The sequence below is a fragment of the Thermobia domestica genome, chromosome 11 (assembly GCF_964235325.1).
Source record: "Thermobia domestica chromosome 11, izTheDome1.hap1.1, whole genome shotgun sequence".
NCBI classification, from domain to species: Eukaryota; Metazoa; Arthropoda; class Insecta; order Zygentoma; family Lepismatidae; genus Thermobia; species Thermobia domestica.
The window spans coordinates 119,572,067-119,584,205 of record NC_137464.1 but is presented as its reverse complement, the minus strand read 5'-3'; positions in this window follow the sequence as shown (position 1 = coordinate 119,584,205).

Here is a 12,139-nt window from a genome sequence, read left to right as displayed (position 1 = left end):
ATTCTGTGTTGAAACATTTTGGCATTGTAACAAACGAAGGTTATGATGAAAACGAAGCTGTAAATTGTTAAAATAAACTCATAATGGCTGATTACCGTAGGAATGAAAGAGTTAGAAAAAGAAATTAAAAATATAACGCGATCCAGGAAGGAAAATATAAAATAAAAAAAAAACGATTTAGTGTTTTTGTTGCAATCACATTTGAGTTTAGCTGTAGATAAAAATATCAGTAAATTCTTCATGCTCTATAAGAGTCCTTTGTTATGTAAAATCAAGATTACAGATAAAGTTTCTGAACTTATAGATCCTTTTGACTGGAGAATCTTTTGGTGTACATTCTATTGATCGTGTGAGAGTGAGGAGACCCACACAAAAAACTAAGAACATATGGTTAGAATTGGCTAAGAAGCACGTCCATGAAAAAAGAATTTGATTCTGTAAAACAAAACAACGGGAAAGAGATTCTTGTGAACATGAAACTTTGGTAAATGTAAATTTCTCAAATGTATGTTCTCAAATGTTGTCTGTTTTCAACACGAGTGATAGTAACAAGTTTAATGTCCAATTGTTGTTGAAGGAAGTATTGAAATGTGACATGTATTTGCAGTATTTGAATGATAAGTTCGATTGTCAAAAACGTACTCTCATATTGACTTTAAATCATTTGTTAAATCCAAAGTTGAATAGAAAAGTCAAAAGTCACATGTAAAAATTAAAGTCACGAACGTGGATTGTATGTTAAAGATCATTCTATGTGAAATAATTGTTCAACAATGTAGTTACATAAAAGAGATATGAGCTGAAAACTCTCGTATATGTGAGTGGCCATATTCTCTCACTGATGCTTTTGCGACAAGTTATTGCAACTGGTAGTAAGATCTTAAACCACCCTCAGTACCAGGTGAATCGCCTAGCGTTTAGGTAATATTATTGATGTGAACCAATATACGTTCTAAGTTCACTAGAATGAAAATAAGTTTTTATGTGTTAATGGAAACACTATTAGACGACTGTTTTGTTATGAATGGCAACTCCCTCCCATTTTGTTTTTAACCTTAGGGTTCATTTTCCGTATTCTTTTTGTGCTCCTACCTCACTAGAAGGTCTTGTTGCCATTCCGAAGGGGTGGGAAGAAACTTTAAATATACGATGGGGAAGGGAGACTTGTAAATTTAAGTGGATAGGCGCTGAATAGCGTAAAAGTGTGGCAGACTTAATTCTATCCGGCTTCACACTTATCGTAACAGTATGAAAGAGTGGTAATGAATTTATTTATAAGTATTGTATTAAAATAACGTGTAACCTTTTGTACTTGTGTATAACAATTTTATTTTTATGTAATTGTGTTAGAACACTATGAGTAGTTTGAAAATGTTTCATTATCTATATGTAATTTCAAGTATAATATATATAAAGTAAGTTCATATATTTTCTTTTGTGGAATGTTAAACTGTTGTTTCATCTATTTGTGTGATAAGTCCAACAATTTGCAATATTATGTGAATTTTATATCTACATTTCCAAGTAGTTGCATTCATTTCTAGAACGTGATTATCACTATATTTTATTTTCGTAAGCTATATGTTTTCAATTCTTCAATAATGTTTCAATTCTTTTGTGATAGTAAAACGTATTCATGATGATTCAATAAACATAACTTGAAAAGTTATGCTAATATAAAATGTGTAACGTTAAAATAATTTGTGTTTATTATATGCTATGTTTTTTTAATTATATTTGATAGTAAAAGCGCATATGGCAGTAGTGTAACAAAATATTAAAAGCATAAAAATGAGATTTATTTGTGTGTCAAAATATGTCATGCACGTGTTATTGGTTATCTTAATAACAGTGCCTTAAAAAAAAAGAAAAGAACTACAAGTGAAGAAATACTTTACGTATAAAAGCCCCATGAGTTCTTTATTTATGTGTATAAATGCCCCACGAGTTCGTTATTTTTCTTCATTGAAATAAGACACTTTTATTTGATGAAGTTATCGCCCAGCGAAAGTTCTTATGAAATTACCAGCGAACTTGTGTCGTGAATGACAATGAAATGGTGCATCTAGTTAAAGTGAAATGACGATACAGGGTTCCTGAACGTTTACCATTGTTCAATGGTGCATGTACATTCCTTTCGATAGCCAATGTGACTGTTCCAATTTTACGCCTAATTTTATTTTTCACTCAAACGCATATTTGGCGCTTGGTGCTAATAGTAGAGATAATCAAAATTCGTTAGTTCAATTCGTTAGTTCCTCGATTATACTACCACCTGGTGGTACTAAATAAAACAGTGGTAGAAAAAAAGAAGAAAAGAGAACGGACAAGTGTGTAGAATGTTTGAGAAATTTATGTATGAGTTAGTGCGAAGAATGACACATTATAATTACAAAGAATTTGAATTGTAAATCTCGTTCCCAAAGTGTTGTTCGATATTAATTGTGCAAAAACGCTGAAGTTATGCGTGATATTTCACGAGCTCTTTACGAAATTGATGACTAATGTTTTGGTGAACTTAACTAGTACACAACTAATTAATCTCAATGTAAAACTTTACCACGTCCTGTCTTGTAATCAGAAAACAGGTGAGAACGAGATACCTTTTGTCGAACGAAAGTTAACGGTGCAGAAGACCAAGATGAATGGTGGATACGAATAAACTGTCCTCCGACGAAATTATTCTACAGCTTGTTGTACTTTGAATCGAATGTGAAATATTCCTGTTATGATGTACATACGATGGTGACGTCTCATTTTCTTGGCAGAGGAGGCGGTACGAACTTTTAATAATAGGTGATTAAATGGATTTCGAAAAAGAGACGGACTTGTACTTCGAGATTGAATATGCTCACGTGTAAAACAGGCCTGAGACATTGAAAGTATTTGAATATTCGTGCATTTATTCCACGAGTTAATCATATTTCGGGGCGAAAGTAGTGCAAGTGCAGGGCCGGCTTTAAGCCGATTGGACCGATTGCTCCCAATTGAGCCCGCGCCTAAGGGGGCCCTGTGCTAGTGCCTTTTCAGTCTAATCTACTCTCCAGTGCCGTTTTACCAGCATATTAGACTCCATAGTAAACAAGTGTGTTATGGTCCTTCTGACTAAATTTTGCTTCTAATATATGTAATTAATACACGTCATTCTGCTCGTGGGTCCCCGAATGGTTGCGGGGCCACCGGCCAAGTGGCTATGGAACCGTTAAGATAGTTCTCCTACTTGTGGTTGTCAAGTACACACAACACTTCCTAACAAGTAAATGAATACTTTATATCAAATTTTCGGGCAAAAACAAATATTGTCTGAATTTAATGCTGCAGTAGTTTCTTTATTTTTTACGTTTATAACTTCTGTTATAAAAATAGATATTATGTCCAAGGAGTATTCTGCACCCGCAACACCCCTAACACTCCTCCCAAATTTCCTTACACTCACCCCTGGTCGTAAAAATATTGTTTTCTTTGAACTTGTGTAAAAATGTAGATCATTATTTTGCGTCCACCCCCTTTCATTTTGAACACCTCATTAAGTAAAAGTTCTTGGCGTTCTTACTGATTCTGTCATGTGATACTACCGCGAATACTGAGATGGTGTCAAATAAACCATCCTCAGTGCCACTTCTTTGCATATCGTTTCTCTCATTATAGCTATATTAAAAATACAAAACCAGAGGACAAACTTCGCTCTCCCCTGCGGAAAATTCTGTAGATGTATTTTAAAAAAAAAGATTCAAGTCAGAAAAACTGAATATGTACTAGTGCGTACTGAATAGGAGACTGCTTATGAAGGTTTGTCTTCTAACTCGAATATTCCAATGGAAAATATGTCATCCATCTTTCATCAGTTCCTTAAGGTTTATGATCGTTTCATCACCATTTCATTTTATCTGCAGTTGATAACGATTTCAGGCTGATTATACCTTTCATAAGTAGCTACCTACGATGTTCTCACTAGCGTACATTAGCTTTTCCTGACTTGAATTCTTTTCAAAAAGGTTCAGTTGTTAAGAAATGTTTGAAACAACGAATTCATATCAATGTGCATTTCGTCATGTCTTACAAATATAAACTTATGGAAACATGGATTTCACAATTGTTTTTCTCGTAACGCAGCAATTGCACTTGCAAGTAGTGGTTTTAATAACTGGCCAAACGTTTATACAAGAGTAGCTGAGCATGAAAACTCCAGAAAGCATTTGCAAACTATGCTCAGTTGCTGTGAACTACTGCTGAAAAAAAAATATTGATGAAGTGGAAGAAAAGCAAATCAGACAGGAAGCAAAACGCTGGCATAAAGTATTTGAAAAACTAGTAACAACTATAGTTTCTCACAGAAATAAATTTGTCATTCAGAGGATCTGAAGAACGCATAGGAAAAACACCTAATGGAAATTTCCTTGGTATTATTGAGTTACTAGGAAAGTTTGATCCGGTAAGGCAAGGTCATCGGAAAAATAAAAAAAAAGGAAATACATGATTATTGTTGGGTTGGCAACTAAGTTCCCCCCGTTTTTAATAATGTTAGTTAAAAGGTTATTTTTCAATAAACATATACAAGTAGTTAATCAAGAATGTATTCTCCTTTGTTGTTTACGTTTTCCCAACGTTCAGCAAGTTTTTCAATACCTCAGTGGTAGAAATCACCTGTTTGAGACTCGAAAAACTCATCTAACCAAGGTCTCATTTCTGCATCAGTATTGAAAGGAACTCCCCGCATAGCATTTGAAAGAGACAGAAAGAGGTAAAAATCCGTTGGTGCCAAATCGGGAGAGTATGGTGGATGTGGCAGCACTTCCCAGCCATGAGTTTGATTGGCTTCCTTCAACATATTGGCGATATGATGGCGGGCGTTGTCGTGCAGCAAAAGAACACCATGCTGTCGATTAGGTCTTTTCTCTTGAATAGCCGTGTTGAGTCGTTCCATTTGTTTCACATAGAGTGCCGCGTTGATCGTTTGGTTCCTTTCAAGCAATTCGAAATGGAGAATCCCTTCCCAGTCCCACCATACGCACAACATCGTTTTACGCGGATGAACGCCCTGTTTCGCGCGTGAGGTCGCTTATTAACCGAGGCTCAGCCATTCCTTACGCTGCTTCACATATATGTAGAGGCGCCAGTAACGATTCGGTGAAAAAATCGTTCCTTGTGTCCATAGGTTGCACGGTGACAAGCAAGCAAAGCAGCGGAGATTGTGGCTCGTTGATTTTTGTTGGTGACACTTAACGTGTGAGGCACCCATGCTCCATACTTCTGAACTTTGCCCAACGAGTGAAGATGCTTCTCTACAGTAGTGTGGGAGTAATCCATTGTCTCTGCCAGTTCTCTTGTTGTTTCACGCGGATTTTCATGCAAAAGGTGGTTCAATCGCTCTTCATCGAACTCAACTGGACGTCCAGAACGAGGTACGTCTTTGAGGTCAAAATTTCCTTTTTTGAACTTTGCATACCAATCACGGGCGGTTCTTCCAGCTATAGCACACACTACATACACAGCACAAGTGTTGCGAGCAGCTTGTGCGGCCTTAGAACCTTGATTAAAGGCAAAAAGAAGGAGATGTCGAAAATGCTCCTTCTTCTCAACTTGACATTCCATGTTAATGATCTGCAAATAACAAGAAAATGTATCTTAGTAACAACGAAACATATATTTAGATAGAACAATATATTCTCTTTCGAATGATATACAACTTCGTGCCAAAAGTATTTAATGTCATACAGATTTTTCCAATTTTAAAAAACGTCGGAAACTTAGTTGACAACCCAATATTTAGGAAAGAATATTAGGAATGAGCTTATTAATATAATGAATCAAGCTCTCCTATAAGAAATAATATTGCGAATCAAGGCTGCTAAGTACTTTGCAGTAATTCGCGATTGCACTACTGGAATGGTCTACTTCATCTCAAATAGTGCTTAAAAATGTGAATACTCAATATCTCATTTCAGCTGCATCTAGCAACCAGAACAAGAAGACGTACGCTTGTGTTATTGACGGCATCAACATTGATCCTGATCCTGATCAAGTCAACATACTCAATGATCTCACCAAGCAGAATATTATTTTTCACAATCTAGTTCGCATCTTTCCAGTCGTGGACCCACGCGATGTGTACGATTATTTTCGTATGATCCTCAACAAGTTAGTGTGTTCATTAACTCAGGAATTACTTTGAACGGCAGACACATTAAAGTCTTACCATCTTGTGGCGCCCGAACATCGTTTCTGTGACGAACTTGTAGTCAGTACAGTCACACGTCCTTGGAATGTTCCAATGACCATGTCTGTTATTGCTGTGACTGCAGGCTTCTTCATGTGTTTTATATATTTGCTTCTCTAGACCTTGATACAAGTTAGCTGTAAACCTGGGGCCAGGCAAAATATTCCTAATCGGGCCCCGCACCGCTTAAGGCCGGCCCTGTACAAGTGTTTATGTAAAGGATCAGGTATGTTTAACTTTAATAAATAGGTATTAAAACACATGTGATTTTCTGTTTTATTTCCAGAAACATGGTAATCGTAATGTAAGTGCATGACGTTTGTTGTAACAAGTATTTGGGAGTAGATGATTTTCCACCTGTTCTCAACACTGCATTTTAGATCTTCTGACAGATGCGGCCTCCTGAATCTGTACCGTAGACGCTAAGGTTAAATGTGTTTATTGGGGTCATTGGGCGACTCCCGGAGAGGAAGGCACGTTCCAGATCCACAGGCAATCCAGTGCAAGGCTATATTGCTTGGGGGTGAAAATTGGGCAGGCTCTGCGGGAGTCGCTGAATGATGGAATTGCCCGGAACGCACGAAACCGTGCTGTCGTAAGAATATTTTTTGTGCATTATGAGTGGTGAAATGTAATGTTTGCGAAAATTAATAGAAAAAAATAGTTGTATTTTGGGACTGATGAATAATTACAAGACAGTATTTGGAGATTAATTACAAAATTCTCAGTAAATCAAAATTTCCGATTTTAAACGTTCATTACTAGATAGGCTATAGATGCTTATATAATATGCTGTTTACGTAGTTTTCCTTCAATATATTAGTCTTACGAAGTATTGGTTCTCACACAACGAATAAATAAATAAATAAGTAGATTCTAGAAATTTTAAAATTTCTATTTTAGCTTCTAAATGTGCCGACTCGAATCTCAGAAGTGCAAGAGATTACAGTAGAGAAAGGGTGAGCGTATGTAAACAAAGTTAATTTTGGGATGAAGTCGTGACCACTTCCGAAGTGCAAGTTCTCAAAACTTCTGAAATTTTAGAAACATTTGGACTAGAAATTCAGAATTGTAAGTTTTATAGATATATATATATATATATATATATATATATATATATATATATATATATTTCGGGTCCAAAAGGTTTAGGTCGACGATATTTTTTTTGAGCGCTTACATAATCTGGGACGTTGAAGTACTCGCGTTTCGTGTTCATGCCTGACATTTGGTTGGGTTTTCAAATCTCAGTCAAAGGTCTGAGGCATGCATAGAGCCGTGAGAGTCAAGACCGAGTTCGAATTCAGGTTTGTATTTTAGTCTTCCATTCCATATTGCGAAGAACTTTGTCTCTGAACAGGTATATGCCTAATGTAGTATAGATGACTTGCTTGTTCATAGTAATGTGGAAAGGTGACATCATCATCATCATTATTGTCATCGAGTTGCGCAATACAGTAAACAAGTAGTAGTTGTAGTAACAAAAGTCATAGTATTTCCTATGCTAATATAGAAAGTTAAGAGTTTTCTAGTTTTACAACGAGTAGCGACCCAAGCAATATAAAAATACATATCAATCAATCAAATTTCACTTCCTGGCAAAGGGTAGAATCGCAATGAAATTTAGCTTAAAATAGTTTTTACAGTCTTATTTAAAAATAGAACACCTATGCTCATCGTCAGGGCCAGATTAAGGGGGTGCACGGGTGCACGTTCACTTCCCCTTCGTTATAATTATACACTATCTAAAATGAGAAGCTAGCATTGAAAATAGCAACACTTACTGAAACTTTTTGCCGCCGTGTTTCGTTTGGGGCTTAAAAAAAGAGGAGTTTTGCAAAAGCAATTGTTTAAGTCGATTTTCTGAAGGTGGAAGGAAAATAATTCATCAAGCAAAGCAATATAACATTATTGTCAAGTAGGGAAGAAAACAGAAATCAGAAAGAGAGGAGAACAATTTTTCCTGCATATCACTTGCACTAAACCTCCTCCGTTGTATGTATTGTCAGATGTAAAGAATGTTGTCACATGTCACTTTGAAGAATTTCAATGAGACTGATTATTTTGGTAGCTATAGTGCACTCCCTCAGAAAATCGTGGATCCGACCCTGCTCATGGTGTTTATTCTCCACGAAGTCCAGGTACTTCACGCACCAGAAATAGAAGCAACAAACAAATTATTATATTCGTAATTTTGAAGACTATTCTCATCGTTTATTCTGAATACTACTTACAGAGTTACTTCTGAAGGACTTTGCAGAAAATAAATTACAGAGGGTCTTTATCTGTTTTCCTGACAAACATACCGTTACGGCTTGGATTTGTATATCGACCAAACAACCACACGGACATTCATTTTTATACGCGTATATCGGATTATAGTGGTATGCGCTATTTCTGATCAGACATAATTCAGACTATATCTTTGAAATCATTGATTCTATGGAAAAAAGTGTAAGAACCTGTTTTGTGTAGTATTTTATAAGTTACATTTTTTTCATATTTTCCTTGTAAAATTCATAATTTGTTGATATAATTGCAAGCACAAACCTAAAATTTCCCTCCTTCACTTCTCCAAAACAAAGCAAAACAATAAAGCACAATTGAAGTTAAGAGATCTCTCCAGGATATGTTGAAAATATCAACATAAAGGTCTTCACAAAATTCCGGCTTGTTCAGAATCTTTTCGAAGATAAAATCTTACTTTACTGGGCTAAAAAGTGAGGTCATTTCAAATCTATTAAGATTGTCTGTATTTAGTATGAAATTGTGTACTTATTCAGTTTTAATCATTTCAGTTTTGTTTTCTCTATGTAAAAAGTTAATAATCCAGTTTCCGTATTTTTACAGACTGTGTATGTAGAATGAAGTATTTGTTATAGGAAATCTAATACTGAAATAAATGAACGTTTAAAAAATATATAATTCAAATGAAAAATGAGGATATATCATTTTTACTTGTATTAAGAGTCACCAACATCTTCGAGAGAGTTGCAACAAAAGCTATGTTTTTTAAACATAATATTTATTGATACGAATACAAGAAAAACAATATCTACTGGTCAAAGTTCTAAATTACAGATATATACAATATACTCAACATACATATCAAATTATAACTAATATCCTGAGGTTTATTATTTTCTTTGAACTTTGTAACAAAATCTGTTAAATTTCCATTAGAACTTTCTGAAAACATTTTCAAAATTAGAGGAAAGCAAGGGCTTCAAAAAATGGATTATCATCATCTGACAAAATTGTTATAAATGATTGTCTCTAATATAACACTTTGAACAAACTAATGTTGGTTTCATTATTATAAATGAAGAATAGTTGACCCACATGTTAAAAACGCACTCTTCTTGGCCGTAATTCTCCCCAAAGTATTACCGGTCGTTAATCGGCAAGTTCAGGAGAACAAGTATATCATATATCAACTATCTCACCTAATAAGAACGACAGGAATAAATGTGCTTTCTGTATTGTCTAAACGTATAATGAAGAAAGTACTTTTATGAAAATATATTATACAGACACAATTGTGAAAATAACGAAAGTATTAATACATCTAATTCCAATTTTTTAAATTATTAAATCACTGTTATTTTTAGAATACAGAAAGAAAAGAAACAGTTTAGTTGTACTTCTACATTTCACGCTGTCTCGATAGAAATAAAACGAAGCATGGTTATTTCAAGTTTCGACTTGACGGGTAAGCCTAATTTATTTAGCCAAGTTGTGTACATTAGTGAAATTGGTCAGTCCGAGAAGTCCCCATATTTTTAGGTTTGAGTACCACAGAGAACAATGTAAGTGTAATTTTAGTTTATTCATTCCGCACATATTAATAGTTGAAGTGCTTACTTATGCGAACTATATATCTAGTGAATCTGTTTTTACTCCGTGATGCTGTACACATGTACATGCGTCTCCATGTTCTCCTTGACATGTTATGGAGCACTTTAGAAGTTATCGCTTCAAGGGCTTCCCCCGTACTTTTCCGCACAATTCTTCATCTGTTCTGTATCAATGATGAAAGACATATAACTTGATTATTCCCTACAATGAGGTATCTGTTGTTGTATGATCCAGACTTCCTGGGGCCATTTCAATGGATATAGAGATCGAGAACCATGTCCGATCTTACGGCATGGAAATTGTTAACTAAGGAAATCACTGATCTGAAGAGCAAAATAGGTTTAACCTCCCTTCTGCAGTACCCCCAGATGATTCATGATTAACTTCTCTTGCAGTTGAGGTAGTAACCACGTTTGCAACGTGTGTAAATAAGAATGTCCATTCACATACTTGTGATATAATAACATCCGAACTAGTTAGTGATGTCATCCCGGTTCATATTATAACATGAAGCGGTTCTTGTTCCAACCCTTGCACATAATAAAGATTTTCATTAGACCAAAAGGAAACTTATCTGCATCTTATCTGAAAATAACACTCGCGAGCGATACATAGTACTTGGAAATTGCGTCAGCAAAGCACGGCATGCTGGAACAAGCTGTTTCATGTCATTGTCAGATAATTAATTCACAAACATCGGTCTAAATGCTTTTATATGATTTTTTAAATGTGAGCATACATTATTGAGTGGTATATTCAGTTCAGTTGGAATATTCAGTAGGGTTTATTTATAGGTATGACCTTCCTAAACTGATCTCTGACCGCATACTATTAGATTTTACATCTTGCCAACGCACAAATAGACATCTTAATAAACCATAACATAGAACTGGGTGCAACACATAGATTATACAACTTCAACATGACCTCCTGTTTCATTCATACTTTACAATTTATTAAACCATTACCATTTCATTTTCATTATAATAGACTTGAAGAAATATTTCTCTCTATAAATTCTATCTGACATTTCGCTGTAACGCAAGACCAAACGAAAATCGAAAGAAAAGGATGAAAATATACTTAGGTTAGGTTAGGTTAAACTAGATTAGGTTAGGTTACATTAGGCCTTATGCAGAATCGTTCTGACGCGTGGTTAGTGCCATGCTAAAGAACTTGACTAACATGTTTCCTGCAGTAGTCAGGTCTTTAGTATGACGCTAATCACACGTCAAAACGACCCTGCATAAAGCGCATTATGTTAGGTTAGGTTGAGTTAGAAGTCACTACACGAAAATCGAAAAAAGTACCAAAATGCACTATATTGGGTTAGATTAGGTTAGGTTTGTTAGGTTACATTAGGTTAGGTTTCTTTGAGTTAGAAATCAGTTACCTTCAGAACAAAGGCGTGTAAATTTTCCAAATCGTCTGTTCAGTAGACCGTGTCTTTCAGACAAATTAAACAACTGACGCTCGTTATTTATGTATAATTCGATAAAACTCAAACACAACATCTGGGCAGGCCCTAAGTCAATTGGACTGATTGCTCCAAATCGGGCCCCGTGCTAATGCCGTCTACTTTACTGTCCAATCTCCAGTCTAACCTACTCTCCAATGCCATTTTAACAGCATATTAGGCCCTAAAGCAAACAAGTGTGTTGTGGTCCCTATGACTAAATTTTGCTCCTAATACATGTAATTAATACATGCCATTCTGCTTGCGGGGCCCCCAACCAAGTGGCTATGATACCGTTAAGATTGCTATGGTACTCTCGGTTGTCATGTACAAACAACAATATATTGCAATACAGGTACATCCATGGACTCCACAAAGGAGGGTATGGACTCTTCCTAACAAGTAAATGAATAGTTTTATTAAGTTTCCGGGCATAAGTAAATATTTTCTGAATTTAATGCTGCAGCTTTTTCTTTATTTTTTTAAAAAAAAGTTTACAACTTCTGTTGTAAAAATAGATATAATGTCCAGGGAGTATTCTGCACACCCCAACACCACTAACACTCTCCCAAATTTCCTTACACACGCCCCTGGGCGCAAAATAGTTT